We start from the raw sequence: 14,746 nt of genomic DNA on the forward strand, positions 1-14,746 counted from the left end.
CACAAAATGCCCCATATGTTGGGTATGCAGGACAGCTGGTACAAACCTAGTCAGCCATAGGGCACCAAAATACCTCCCTTGTGTTGTTATTTTAAAGACACTTGTTAACTAGTCTTCTTTCAGTATGATAGCTGTCACATTAATTTTCACACTCTGTTATCTTTAGCAGACATTGGGAGTGTTAAAGTAAACATTATTTACCTAGCTGTGTGACCCTGCCCATTTGGCAAACACCAGTCTGTTTCCTCTCTTTTTAATGATTTCATTGCTATCCCCAGTATTTTACTTTCTCAGAGTGGTGGGAGTTAAGGCTCATGGCTTAGTTACTTCTGCAAAGCCAGCAGGGAAGGCACACAGGATTGTTTTCTCATTACTTCAGGGGGGAAAAAATGGTTTGCCATGTGTGAATCCGTGACTTTCACAGACAGCTTGAAAATAAAACTCCTAACATCTTACCTTCTGATTCCAAATTTCTTCAAGGATTAATGGGACTGCGGCAAAAACGCAGCTTCTCGTTCTCTGCTGAGTGCTCCTCATTATCTCTCTTAAACTTGGGAAAACTCAGTCCAAGTAGATACTTAARGAAACATTGGAAAACCTGGGAAATACTTGAGAGAGAATGATGTTGTGAGATCTGAGAGGAAGCAGGATGTCACAAATACAGAAGCTTAGACAGCTATATTGAACATGACAATGCAACGTATCATAGGGGGTCAAGTCTGAGGTGATTTCCTTTATTTAAACAAAGTTCTTATTAAAGCCAACAGACATTTTGCTTTAAAAAAACAATAGTGAAGGGTCAACTTCAGGTTTCAACCCACTGAATATTCTTTGCACAATGTCCAGCAACATACAAAGCTTATTTCCTTAAATAACTGGGTGTCATTAGCACATGAGGGCTTTACCATCAGGCTTTCCTTCTATTTTTTATAAAGCATCATGAACTCATTTGCTATAAATGGAAACCCCATGGTTTCACATGCTATAATTTAGCATAAATTAATGTATCATTGTTTACATTGTGATACCTCACTATCCAATAGCTGGGAAGCTGTCAGAAAGTTCTCAAAGGGATCAGTTTATTTTCTTCAGCATCACAGATGCAACCTCATACATGTCATGAACATACATATTGAATGACAAAAGGATTCCAGGCATTTAGTTACTGTAAAAGACAGCTTAATCAGGACAGTGTGGCTGTGTGTGCATGTGTTTGGAAAACAGAGAAAATCTTTATCAAAGATTCTCTTCAAGGTGTGGRGGTCCCTACAATTCTTGTCTTAATCGTGGGAAGAATAGGTCCTCAGTCTCTCTCAGGATCTGACCTTCTCCCTGTGGACAAAGATTTCTCTGTCTCACCACAACGTAAAAAACTACGTTCACAGCATTCCTCTCTAGCTCAGGCTGTGAAACACCAGGGGCAAATTAGAGTTCAGCTATCTGACGGAGTTTCCAACAGTGAAAGCTCTTGTGAGCCTCAGGGTGGTTTTAAAGCTTAGTTCAACAGTTAGATGAGATTTCATATGAAAAAAAATTGGAGATGTCTGCAAATATTTGACTAGGAAACAGCTAGTACTGAGTGCATTGTACCGTCACACTGATGACACTCATTGTTTAATCTGTCATAATTACCATTGTAAAGTATGTTTTTTCAGTACAACTGCTTTGTTCACTGCACATTTCCAACCTCTAAGCTGTTTCTCTTTTCCCTTTAAAATCAAATTAAAATCAGTTTGACTGCTTTAGAAAGCTTTAGAGCTTTCCTGTTGAGAGAGCAAAAGAAAAAAGAGCCAAGGATGCTATAGCTAAGCTGTGGAGCTGGASCAGATGCTCCTCACCAGTTGTGCATGAGGCTGAATAATATCCAGCTGTATGCCTGATAGGAAGGGCACTGAAATATTCCATCCCACTTAGTGAACAGGAGATATGAAGCTGTTTGTAGAGGTGGTGAAAAGAGAGCCCAGGTAGCCCTGTATTTCTCAAGTCCATTCTTATTTCCCAAGGAAGCATGGTGGCAATCCCGTGGTCCAGCAAGGTGGACTGTGAAGAAAGATAGCTCTCTCATGCCATTTATCCCTGATTTGCCAGGCAGTGGTGAGTCCCGTTCTGGGCTTCCCAGTACAAGAGTGACATGGAGCTACTGGAGAGTGTAGGGCTACAAAGATGATTAGGGGACTGCAGCATCTGCCCTATGAGGAAAGGCAGTGAGAGCTGGGCCTGGAGAAGAGAAGACTGAGGGGGGATCTTACCAGTGTCTACAAATACCTTAAGGGAGAGTGTCAAGGGGAYGGGGCCAAAATCTTTTCAGTGGTGCCATGTGACAGGGCAAGAGGCARCRGGCACAAACTGAAACACAGGAAGTTCCACCAAAATATAAGGAAAAACTTCTTTCCTGTGAGAGTGACAGAGCCCTGGCACAGGTTGCCCAGAGAGGTTGTGGAGTCTCCTTCTGTGGAGATCTTCAAAGCCYGCCTGGATGCAACCCTGTCTAACAGGCTCTAGGTGACCCTGCTTGAGCAGGGGGGTTGGACTAGATAATTTCCAGAGGTCCCTTCCAACCTCAACCATTCTGTGATTCTGTGATCTCAACAGCAGTGTCCTTCTGGCCTTCTTAATAGTTTCAAGCTTCTCTCCTTACTGTTATTTGGCAAGGCAGGAATTACAGAGTATTTTTCACTAGTATCCTGCTGTSAGCCTTTAACTTTCTGACTATTATGCACCATAGTGATGGCTGTTGTGTGAAACTTAAACGAATGGACAGGGAAAAGTCCTGGCCTGTTATGTTGCTTTATTGATTAGAGAGAAAGAATAAGCTGTATTTTAGCATGCCAAGTGATGGAATCTGGAAACCTAGCTTTCTTTCTCTCTTCTTTTCCGTAGGTTTCCTTAGATCCCTTATTTTCCCTAATCTCCCTTAGGAATATCTAATTTCTCTATACTCAAATTCCCCTCATAAAACAAGAYCTGTGTTTCGCAGAGGTGATGCTTGGGTAAGTACTCTCTAGAAAGGAACATTTCTCTTGGAAGTGCAGATCACGTAGCATCTCTGCCAGCCTTACAGGCCTGAGGAACAACAGTGCGTGGCCATTGGGATTGTTTTGCTCACTTCCGAAAGGGAGTGCTCCAGCCCTAGGATGAAGCAAGCAGTTCTCCACACAAGGGAAGGAGAGGCTGGAAGGGAGGAATTCCTTACTCAAAGACCTGACCCACGCCTTCCTGCATTTTGGAAGGAGCTCTGCGGTGCAAAGGGAGTCGCTTGGAGAAGTCAGTGTGTCTGCAGAGCTCGGTGTGTTGCCTTGCAGGGCTCTTTGGCTGTGGAAACGTGGCAGCCTGCTGGAGCTAATTATTTCCCCACCTCTTGAGAGGGCTAGTCAAGACACAGCAGCAYGCTGACACAGCTCTCCTGCTGCTGGTTCCTCAGCTGACCCTGTCCTGGTGATCCCTGGGCCATGCAGCACTGCACAGAGTAGCTGTGCCTGCAGGAGCTTCRCACTGATAGCAGCAATGCTGAAGAAGTATTTAATTCACTGCTAGGCAAATAGTCCTGTGGGCTACAGCTAGGGAGGAAAATAGGTTTCTTTCTCTTGTGCTACACTGTGTGATCTGCGTGGGCAGAAAGACAGAGCGTGGCCAGTTAGAAGCCTCCTAACATGGGCAAATAACAGCTGTGGCAATGCAGAGGCCTGGTGGACCACACTGCCCCCATGACTAATTCCATGTGACCTTCTCTGAGATAATTTGGGGATGTCTTTGGCCCAGTGAGTTGAGCTGAAGCAGCTGTTATTGCCTTAACACAGTTTCCTGGTTTTGCTGATACGCATTTTAAGCTTATTACTATTGCAGTGCAGTTTTGTGCATTTCCTATTTGAGCAGTTCCTGTTGGAAGCATATATTGTTTGGAAAGAGATGGCATTAATTATTATGTGAATTATTTGTTGTGTGGGGGCTGTGGAGAAATAGATGGGAACTATTCCAAATGGTCTTTAATGAGTTCAGTCATCCAAGATCCTGATTTCCATCTCATAAATAATAAACTGTCCTCAATATGCTAATTCAAATTTGCCTTTAAATTGCTTATTTTAATTTTGCAAGGGAAATAATCAAGAAGAAAAAGTTCTGGAAAATGCAAGCCTGCCCTTTTTCTATGGTAGGGCAGTCAGAGGTTGCAGTATCTCATCCTATTCCAAACATTAAGTCCTGAGATAGTAGTGATCATGTGGCTAGGYTGGGAATGGTTTCAGTCCTTGTCTGTGGAAATTGAGTGAGTGTCTTTTGAAAGTGAGTGAAATTCAAAGTGCAATGAATGAAAATAATATATGAAATCTTTGCTCCATAAAGGAAGGGTCCTTAATGTCCTTATGCAGTGAGTTGTCTGCCATCTCCTTCTGATGAGATCTCCAATCTCAGTTTCCGGGCCTGATCATTTGCTGTTCAGGCCAATGGTGGCTAGAAGTGCTGCTCTGACCATAGACCTAGCCTCTGGCAAGGAAATAGTGTGTGCTCAGCAGTGACCCATCTGCTTCATCAAATGCAACATCAACAGTCTTTCAGACAAATTTCATCCAGTCTTGCAGTAGTGGGTGATGATTTTTCAAAAAGCCTTCTCATATTTGAAAATGTTTGTATGAGACATGACTGTACCAGGAGCTGGACTAATGATTGAGTACTTTGCTAACTATAAGTAGACATATTTCTGCTCCAAGTGGGCAAATCATTACACTCACAGAGCTGGATAGCAATTCGACAGTTAGCCATGAGATTATGCTGTKCTGAAAACAGAACAGAAATCCTTTTCATTCATTTTATTTTCTCTCAGCATTTCATCTTCAGTAAATATATATCCTGATTTTACATGAATCTGTCATCTCCCTGGCTGTCTGTAAGCCTAGACTATACAATTACATGTAGCACAGCATTGTAGAAATACTGGAAGAAAAGWAAAAGAATTGTATTTTGGACATGCATTAGCTGCTCACACATCATTCAAGTTTTTAAAGGTTTGATACTTGATAAATAGATAGGAATGAAAGGTTTGGATGGTCCTGCAGGCACATCTTACTGGAAACACAGTCATAGAAATTTGATTTCAAGACAAACCAGTAAAAAAATCCAAACAAGTTACTTTATTTCCTGCCCTGAAAGGAATGGCAGCTTTTTGAAACATTAATATCCTCAGTCAGGCATTGCAAATATTAGTTCTCAGTTCCTTCAAGGGATAAAAAAAGATAAAAATAGAAGCCACTCTGAAACCTCCCAGAGGCTGACAAATGCATTCATTCATTTCTTTATAATGACATCTTTCATGAAGGCTTTAACACTGAAAATTCTCAGGGGAGGTTTCCTTTCCCCCCAATACTTTCTCACTAGTCTTGAAAGCTATCTATATCATTGAAAGGAGACAGGGGGTAAAATATTTTCTGTAAACTCAGCTGTGCTTTGTAGGCTGATCTTAAACAGGAAGAAGGTTAATTCTCCTGTGAGCATCAAAAATGTGGCACTGCAAGCCGGAGTGGCATGGATGTATCCTGCCTGTGGGGGGATGGCCCTCGTAAAGAGGGGAAGGCTGTGTGACCTCTCAGCATAGGATAAGTAGGATGCAGCCCCTGCATCTCAAATCTGTGTGTGTTCATGAGGGACAGAGACACACAGTGTGCAAAACAGATGTCAACTTTGCAGCAATTTACATTTCACTCTCTATTCCTCTAATTTATACGTCTTCCCAGTTTGCCCATCTCCACTCTTAAGGCCTGCATTCATCCCACTTAACTGAGATGACTTAGTTTTGCCCTCTGCTCTGGGAGGAAAGAGAGGCTCTTCCAGAACTATCAGATCTTTGGATTAGCTGACTGCTCTCTGAGGAGTCTCTTTTTGTCTGTTGATTATAGAGGAAAGCAAAAGTGACTACAGTCTTGTTTAGCTGGCTCAGTTAAATGTCTAAAATTGAGTGGGATGATCCTGACCTCTACTCATCGATCTTTGGTAAGCTTGGCAGGCAAGCTGAGCAGATTCAGTTGCTTGATTTTTGTTATGCTAATTTTAAGGCCCTTCTTCGTAATCAGAGTAATAAAGCAAAAGCTCCTTGTCTGCATAGCTACTTAGTGTTAAAGCTGGAGCCTGGAATGRTATCATTATTGCAGGTGGAATTCATCTAACCAAATGTAGACTGAAAATAGAGGAGATAAAGTGTACCCTGGAAGTATCTATTTCACTCTGCACTCTATAAAAGAACTGAGGCCCAATAGCTCAGRGGTAGCCATGTTCAGCTAGAGATATGTAGATAAATTGCATCCACTCTACCTGCAGAGCTCCCTCCACGGCAGTCATTCCAGAGTGGAGGACTAGCTGTACAAGTGAGCTAAGAATATAGGGCTGAATGGCACCACCTAACTCATCAAGTCAGTGTCTTTCAAATTGCAGATAGGCTTGCCATAGATGTGCAGTCCTCAGACCGTAGCTCTTCTCAGCTCAGGATGCCATACGTTTCCAAGCTTCTCACAACAGACTTGTTTCTGCAATTTTGTCTCAACAAAAAATTAAAGGGGGTGGGAAAAGGTATATTGTTCATCAAGAACATCAGCCCAGATGGTATAATCATGATTATTTAACTATGCCAGTCTAATTCTACTCCTGTAATTTTCCATATATACAACCAGAAGAATTCCAGTGGGGGGTTATTATTTTTTTTCTCTTAGAAACAAAAACTCTGCTTTATAACGTACTGCTGCTCAGCACAATCTTCAGTTGTGTGAAAGACTGATCTTTAAAGAATATGCTGTGATCTTACCTGATCCACAAGCTAAGGGAAACATCATCAATATAATTTGTGGCAGGATAGTTGCATAGTCATGATGAGGTGTGTTGGAAACTCCTCTGAAATCAAACAGGCAAAAGCAAGCCAGTATTTGCTGAAATAAATGAGGATATTAGCTTAGCAGCTAAATGCATACACATTCGTTTCAGAACAGGAGAACATTAAGTTTGCAGGTACTTAAAGTCAGCTTAGAGGAAACCTGCTGATTATGATTTTCTGTCTCTAACATACTGGATTGCTCAAGGCCTGGTCACTATGTACAAAGAATTTCAACTCTAGATCACTAGTTCAAAACTGGCTCAGTAACTCAGTCACTGGTATCTGAAGGCTTGTAGGGGCCCGAGGGGAATGAGTTGACATTCTGCAGTCATTAATAGACGAGAGGTGACATTCTACAAACGACCAAACAAAATTAATTGGTTCCTCTGCTGGTATTCTTGAAAGAAGCTAGTAATGAATGGACATTGCCAGTGCTACTYAGGAGACCAAGCTAAATTATCATAATAGACCCTTCTGGCCTAAAAATCTGTGCATTGCTGAGAGGTACTCCCTTTGCGTCAGGTTCGAGATATGTGTTAGTATAATTTAAGGACAAAGTACAGCTCATACCTTGGATAAAAATGTAGTTTGTCTTTTAAGGCAGTAATTCTGGCCACTTTCACACATTCTTCACTTGCTCAAAGAAAACTAACCAAACTGTACTGGCTTCTCTCCTTGAATAAAGGAGAATGTTCTCCTGCAATAAAGGGCCTTTCTCCTTGAACAGTACTTACAGCTGTAGCCCAGCAAGAGTACTGGGGAAGCTGGAAACATCAATTTTGCCCAKACAACTAAAAACATTCCTTTATATTATGCCAGTGGTCACACCTTCTGGGAGCCTTGATACCATAACGGGATGTGTTAAGGCTACAGATAATCTAAAGCTCCAAATCTGGAACTGAAGCTTCCCCAGCGTCAGAAGTGTTGGTGCTGGTTATACTCCATGTCTAGCTGCTTTTTAAGTTGCAAAAGATTTCCATTTCTAGTATAACACCCTGTAAAAAAGAGCATGCACTGAATTCTCTTGTTAAAATTCCTTTCAGTTTCTTAGAGTTGCTTTTTCTTTTATTAGTTAGGAATGGCAGGGATTGGTGGGATTTTTTAAAGGACCTTTTCGGCCAGGCTAAAATATATTAATCATACCCCAAATGCTGCCTGCTGGCTGATAGGGTGGATCTCTGTGCTGGTGTACAAGCCCATCAGAGCCCTGAGGGAGCTATGTGAACATGTGGTTTATCTTGCAGAGACAGAGCACAGCTGAGAGATGAAAGAGTAAAAAGCAACAAAGTTCTGCCAGATGCACGAAGTAAATGAGCAAAAAGAAAACCCAAATTCCTCACTTTCGCTGTCACTTTCTTTATTATTATCTTTAGATTGTGTGGTAGCCAAGTTAACCAYATTGTCCTTTTTGTTGTCCTTGATTGTATTTGTATCTTTGCATCTATTGTTACCTWTTGTCATGTTATTAGCTTCCAAGAGTGGTATGCCAAATGAGAGGTTTCTGCTCAATGCCGTAAGTCCCTTCCTGCCAATTTTACATAGGCAAAATTCCAAGCAGGCCAAGTGAGCTTGGCTTCTTCCCTAAAAGTTCAAAATGTCCTCATTTGTTCCTAGGATCCTTCATGGGCTGCCACTTTGGATAAATTCAAGACACTGGTTTTGGATTCTTTGCTCCATAAGGAGATCAGGCTTCTTCCTTTGCAAGCTTGCACCTGACCTGAATGACAAAGAAACAGAAATGAGGACACAGTGAGGCTGGGGAAGGTTTGCTCACTAATGCAGCTTTTGGAGGACTTCACTCCCTTGCTACCAAATGTTTTGATTCTGCCAAGTTTCTGGGTGAGAGCTGCAGGAGTGACAATAGAAAAGTGGGTCAGGAGTAGATCTTGCAAATTTACTCAAAGGGCCAAGAGCACAGTTTGTGTAGAAGAAGAAGAAAAGGAAGAAAAGGAAAAGAAGATATATTAAGACCTTGGGGTGGAGAAATTGAGAGGAAGGCCAGAAGTTTAAGTAGAGTTTTATGCTTGAACCATGATGTATAATTATACACCTGCTTGCAGGTTGCTTTCTTACAACGTCTAAAAAATTCTTCAGTTTCTTCTACAGGGCTTTCACTGGCAATTCTGAATCTCTCATACTGCAATTGCTCTGTTAACAGGAAGGTCTGCCTTCCTATAGGTGTTTCACTGGGTGAGTGATGTGCTGGTCTGCTGCATATGCATTTCAAGYGTGTAGCTGCACCCCTACTGAGACCTGGGGAAAAGCAACGGCAGAAAAAAAAAAAGAGTTCTTGCAAGATGGACAGTTTCCTTTGAAATGTGGTAGGCGTGTGATTTCTTTACAGGGAAGAAAATCAATAGAAGGAATTTGTAGTTTGGGAAAAACACCATCTCCGGTGTTCTCTTGGGGAGTGAACTTTCAAAACACATCTCAGATTGGGCAATACCCACTACTTAGCACACACAGAGTATACACCTCTACTTTTTGTTCTCCTCAACATTTTGCTGTGCTGGCAAAATTTCTTGCAAACAGCTAGTGTCATGAGATTTCCTATTTAAGGCTAAAATCCTAGGAGATTTCTCTAGGACACAGTTTAACCCCTGACACACTGAACTGTAATCTGATCTCAAGCAAAATCTGACTATGGCTTTTTCAGCACATCCATAATTTCAGCTAGCAGCCCACTTCTGATTTCAGCTAGAAGCAGCCAGCTTCTAGCAACTATTATAAACATGTATATTATATATGTATTTCTTTTACTTTAAATTAAAATCCTTGTTCACTGTTAGGGTTTTTCCTGTTTGTTCCTCTTTGAGTGATTTTAACTTGTTTTTCACCTTTATTTACCTAACAATTAGAATACATTTTTTWAAAAGCATGTTAGTGTGATACAAAGTTTGAGTTGATATAAAAATCCTTTCGCTTATGCATTCACTTGGAGGAAGTGGGATTAAGAGATGGATTCTTACTAGCATCTTCCTTTCATGAGGAAATTTCTCCTTAAAAATGAATGTGCATTTGGGACAATTTCTTACAGATTAGGTACTTTCTGCATTTGGTGGTTTAAACCCATTTCCCTACCCTCAGTTAAACTGAGTGCAGTCACTGCCTGTTGTTTTTTCCYTATCAATAATTAATACATCAATTGTTGCAATCAATTGATGCAATGAACAGTTTATAAAAGCCATTTGAACAAAATRGAACAATGTCTTCCTTGCATCTATCACTGAGAGACTTTTTTATCTCTGTTCTGTGAATCCTCTYATTTTTCTTTTGAAAGTTAGAAATCTCTGCCAAGAAAGCACCAACAGGAGACTATTTATTATCATCGTAATATACAATTTTAAAGGAATACTGTCAACTCGGACGCTACATTTCTGCCTGAAATGTTTTACCTCCTGGTGTTATGAGGAAAACATGGAATTTATGGAGAGTTTTAAGGAGGAGATATTTTCCCCTGTTTTTTAGTTTTACTTCATCCTTCTGATAGCATTTTTTCTTAATACCTAGTCTCAAAGTTTCCTCTATATGCCATCACTGAGCTCTCTGTCCTTTTAGAAGGAGGACATGAAATGCATTTTTAAATATACAGATGCAGAACTCCAATAAATATGCAGGAATTAAAGGTGGAACAGTAAAGCTTTTTTTTTTTTTTTTTTGAAATCAGGGCTGGAGTTTTTGTTTGGTTTTTCCTCTGAAAATCTTGGCAGTTACTCTTTAGACAATCTTTTATTTATCTGGAATAAAAGTCTGATGTCGACACGGGTAGTTCTCATCCACCAGTTCCCTCCTCCTGCAGCTGCGTGCTACAGCGTGACCTGAAGGCCTCCGTAATGGTGTGAATATATCAGGGAAGGTGCGGTGAGTTGTATGCTGAGAAAGAGAAAGTAGCCTTCAGGGGGTGGTGGTGACAGATAYGAGCTATTTATGTTTTGGGCAGTGACCACAGAAGTCCACTGTGGAAAGGCTTGGGACCATTCACTATATTTATCTCTGCCGTGAAAGAGTGCTCAGGGAGTAACACGCAATCAGTGGCCTTGCAGAAGCTGGCAGAACCGATCAACCTAGTGAAAATTTTCCTGTATATTCCACTGCTATGAATGTGGAGGTGCACATTCACTATCCTGACAAAATGTTTTCTGCTAAAGTGGAAGTTTGATTTTTTTTTTCATTTAAAAATGCTTTTCTATTTGCTAGGCCTTGGCCGCTCTTCCAAGCAATGTCCTTTGCTTTGGCTTGTAGCATGGCTGTGAAGGTGCCATGGGCTGCTTCCAGATCCCTGGGGGTATCTGGCCCACCTGCCAGGTGCCTTTCATTTCTGTTTGCATGTCATTTTTGCTGAGCTATTTATATACTGTTGTCTGGTCCACTCGTAGCAATCCCAGAGGCAGTACCGGCACCTTAGCTGAGTCCGGGGTTTGTAACAACTGTCACTAGCAGAAAATCTGCCCCATTATGCTCTGTTGTGTCCTGGCAGGAAAAGTCCAATAAACGAAATAGAATTTATAATCTGCAATACATGCTTAAGAATTTCATTAATTTTTCTCTTGGCATTTTGTGCTTGACTTCTGCATACTTTGTAGATCAAATGAAACTATGAGCTGCATGAAATTCTTTACTCTTTTTTGTTATATTTTCCTTCTATTCCCTGCACCAGTTTTCAGGGGAGTTTTCTAAGGGAGTTATATGCTCTTTTGTTTATAAGCAGTATATAACAGTCTATGCATATGTTTTAGATAAGTTCATATTTCTAGAGCTCAAATTTTTTTGAATACCTACATATCCCTTATCTTTCCCCCTCACTTTCAAAATTATTGTTATGCCTAATTTTWAGGTAATTTTGAACCAAAATTACATGGCAAGTCAATGAGGAGTTAAGATCTACATAAAGCGGAATGGATAAACCAGTCACTTTTAGGGGGATAGGCACAAAAATATTTGAAATTCTTTAAAGCACTCGTTGTGGTGTTTTACCCGCCTCTAAGTGGGGAGTTACCTAAGAAGGAGGAGTAAATGAGTCTTTCTTTTTTTTTATGATGTGTATATGGATTTTTTTTTTATGATGTGTATATGGATTGCCTACTGCTCTGACTCAACTGTACGAGCAGAACAATGATCTTACTTTTTCTCACAGGAGAATTTCTCATAGATTTCCTATATACCTGAATTTTGTCCCCCATCCCATTGCTCTCTTAATTAAATTTTATCATGAATTGATTACATTTAGAGTTTCCCGTGGGGCTGCAGAAGAAAATTTACTTTTATTCTCATATCCGTAAAGCTTATTGTTTAAATCTTTTCTCTCTCTCTCTTTTTTTTTAAGATTTGTTGATTGCAATTTGATTACCTGTTCAGCCTTTTACAAATTATGTTACATTAATTGAAGCCTAGAAATAGAAATTCAATAAATGGCTCTAAGATAACCTTATAAATGTTTGATTTTGTATTATTCTATTCATCTCAAGATTCTGTGTTATAATAGATGTTGCTTTTTAAGCCTCCATAGAAAATATTTTATTAAAAAAGATAAAGCAAAAATACTTGCATTTATTCAGCAGCTTTCTTTGGAGACTGCAGATGTGGACAAGTGCTGGGTTTATTGTTGTTTTTTAAATAAGGCAAATGATACCATGGTGGAAACTAGGACTCTTTAAGTTAGATATTCAAAAAGCTCCTAAGGAGATTCAAGGTATGAGTCTTATTCAAAGGCAGCCAGAGATTCCTGTTATATGAAGGGGACTTTTTCAGAAGGAAAAGCAAATTCACTCTGTATATRTCTCTGATTGAGTTTCACTGATGGGCAAATCTGGCTATCTTCGACGGTAACGTGATATTCTTTAATACTTCGAGGTGTCCCATATGTGCKATTCAGGATGAAGTTGTGCATAAACACTTGTGTAGCTGGAAAGGCTTTTCTTCTCAGCCTGCTTTCCTGAGGTAAAGCTGCCGGCAGAACCGTGCCCGCAGAGGACGTCCCACGTGCTCGCCTCCTTTCAGGCAGAGGCACTTGCGTATTAGCGGTGCGCAGTGCAGTGCCACCAAGCTGGCTGCTCTCTGGCTTTTCAGTTTTCAGTCCCCTGTTCCTCTGTCTTCTGATGTATTGTGCTGAAACCTTTTGCTTCGCTGCAGCTTAACTGGATTACTCTTGTGTCACCAAGGCCCTGTAATGCTATAAAGGCTGGTTAACATATATATGAAAGCCATGGCTCACAGCCGTGCTGTCTGTGACGCATGCTCTTGTCAAAGGCTTTGATCATGCAGAAACGTTAAAAACTTGTAAGTGATACTGAAAAGATCCTGAAACAGGGCTAACGAGTAAAAAGATCAGCATACTGAACTTTGGGGGTTTGGGGAGGGAAGGGATTCTTTTTTGTTTAGTAATCTTTTATTATTATTATTATTATTATTATTTTGCTTCCTCCTCCACCTCACAGTGCTAGAGCAGTTAGTGTCTCACTGGATTCGTGCTGAAGGCCTCTTGCTGCCAGGACACCTGCAATCAGTGGCTGATAATTTGGCTGAGAAGTCAAAGGCAAGTTACATGTGGTGCACAAACCTCATCACTCCCTCCTCTGAATGCCACGAAACCGCAAGGAGGGGCACCCCAGGGTATACCTCAGGACGCATAGTAAGATATAGGGCGTTTTTTTCTGGCTTATGTGTGGTCAACAGTTATGTACAGAGGGTCCCCGTGGAAAGCGGCACATCCCTCACGGATCAGAGATAGCGGACTCCGTTGTGGAACTGGGATGATGACGGCAAAGCTGCTGAAGCGCACCGAAGGCCAATTTGCAGAATGTTGCTTGTATTGTTTGCTCAGGCAATTGTTAAAATCCGTTTGCCTTTAAATGTGCTTTCTGTTGTTATATCATTAATCTTAACAATGTCAACATGCTCCCCATATGCAGTTCAGTTGTACAATTTCACAGGGTGAGAGTCAGGGCCACATCGCATACTGGGGCAGGGGGAGCATTCCCCCTTGAAGCTTTACTAGCTTTACTGATGCCTGGGGAGATCTGCAAGTCCTGTCAGTGGCGACCAGGTGCTTAGAGGTGCTTGCTATGCTGCAGAGAAGCAGAGAACTGAGAAGCCATTTAACCTGGCACTGCCTGGTTGCTGCAAGGGGAGGAGAGTTTTCAGTGGGATGTGTGAGTTCCTGCAGCAGAAGCCTGCATCCCTGGGCAGTGGTGCTATGCACAGGGTGGTCGAGGCACTGGTAGGGGGTAAAGAACCACAGAAATCTGTGGGAGTTGCTTCTTTCCTCCTACATACAGATTCAGTGATGTTAGTGGAAATGAGAGGAGATGAACCATATTCTCGAGGTTTTGTGCTTTCTAGCATGCTGTTAATGCGAGGAAGTTGACCTAAGGCTATTAACCTCTAAAGCCTACAGTAGAAATAAAAAAATCCAGACCAACAACCCCAGACTGTTCTCTTCTAAACAGAGGTCTCTTTACATGACTCAGACTGTATACAGAGAATCCTTAAAATCAATTAAAACGTAACACAAAAATGACTATGTAAATATAAGCTTTTCTCATCTCACAGCTCACAATATAACAACGAAGTGGGTATTTTATTTTCACTAGAATGTGAAAAAGCTTAATATTGGTTCTCTTACCTGCAAATAAAGCAGGCTGGTCATTTCCAGGGGGACTAGCATCAGGAAGGTTTCTATGTAAAAATGACTATTACATAGTGAAGGGTAATTAAGGTTTCTAAATACATTTCATAGTAAATTGAGAGTACTGTCCCTTTAAAAGAAAATTACGTCATGATCAGGGATTTAAGACATTATTAAGCACATATGTCATTGGCTAATAATGTAAGGAAAGGGGACTGAGTTGCTATCCGAAATGCAGCAAAGCTGCTTTGCTACCGGTTCCCAACCGAAGC

The sequence above is a fragment of the Rhea americana genome, unplaced genomic scaffold, assembly GCF_003343005.1.
Source record: "Rhea americana isolate MKP2758 unplaced genomic scaffold, rheAme1 scaffold_43, whole genome shotgun sequence".
NCBI classification, from domain to species: domain Eukaryota; kingdom Metazoa; phylum Chordata; class Aves; order Rheiformes; family Rheidae; genus Rhea; species Rhea americana.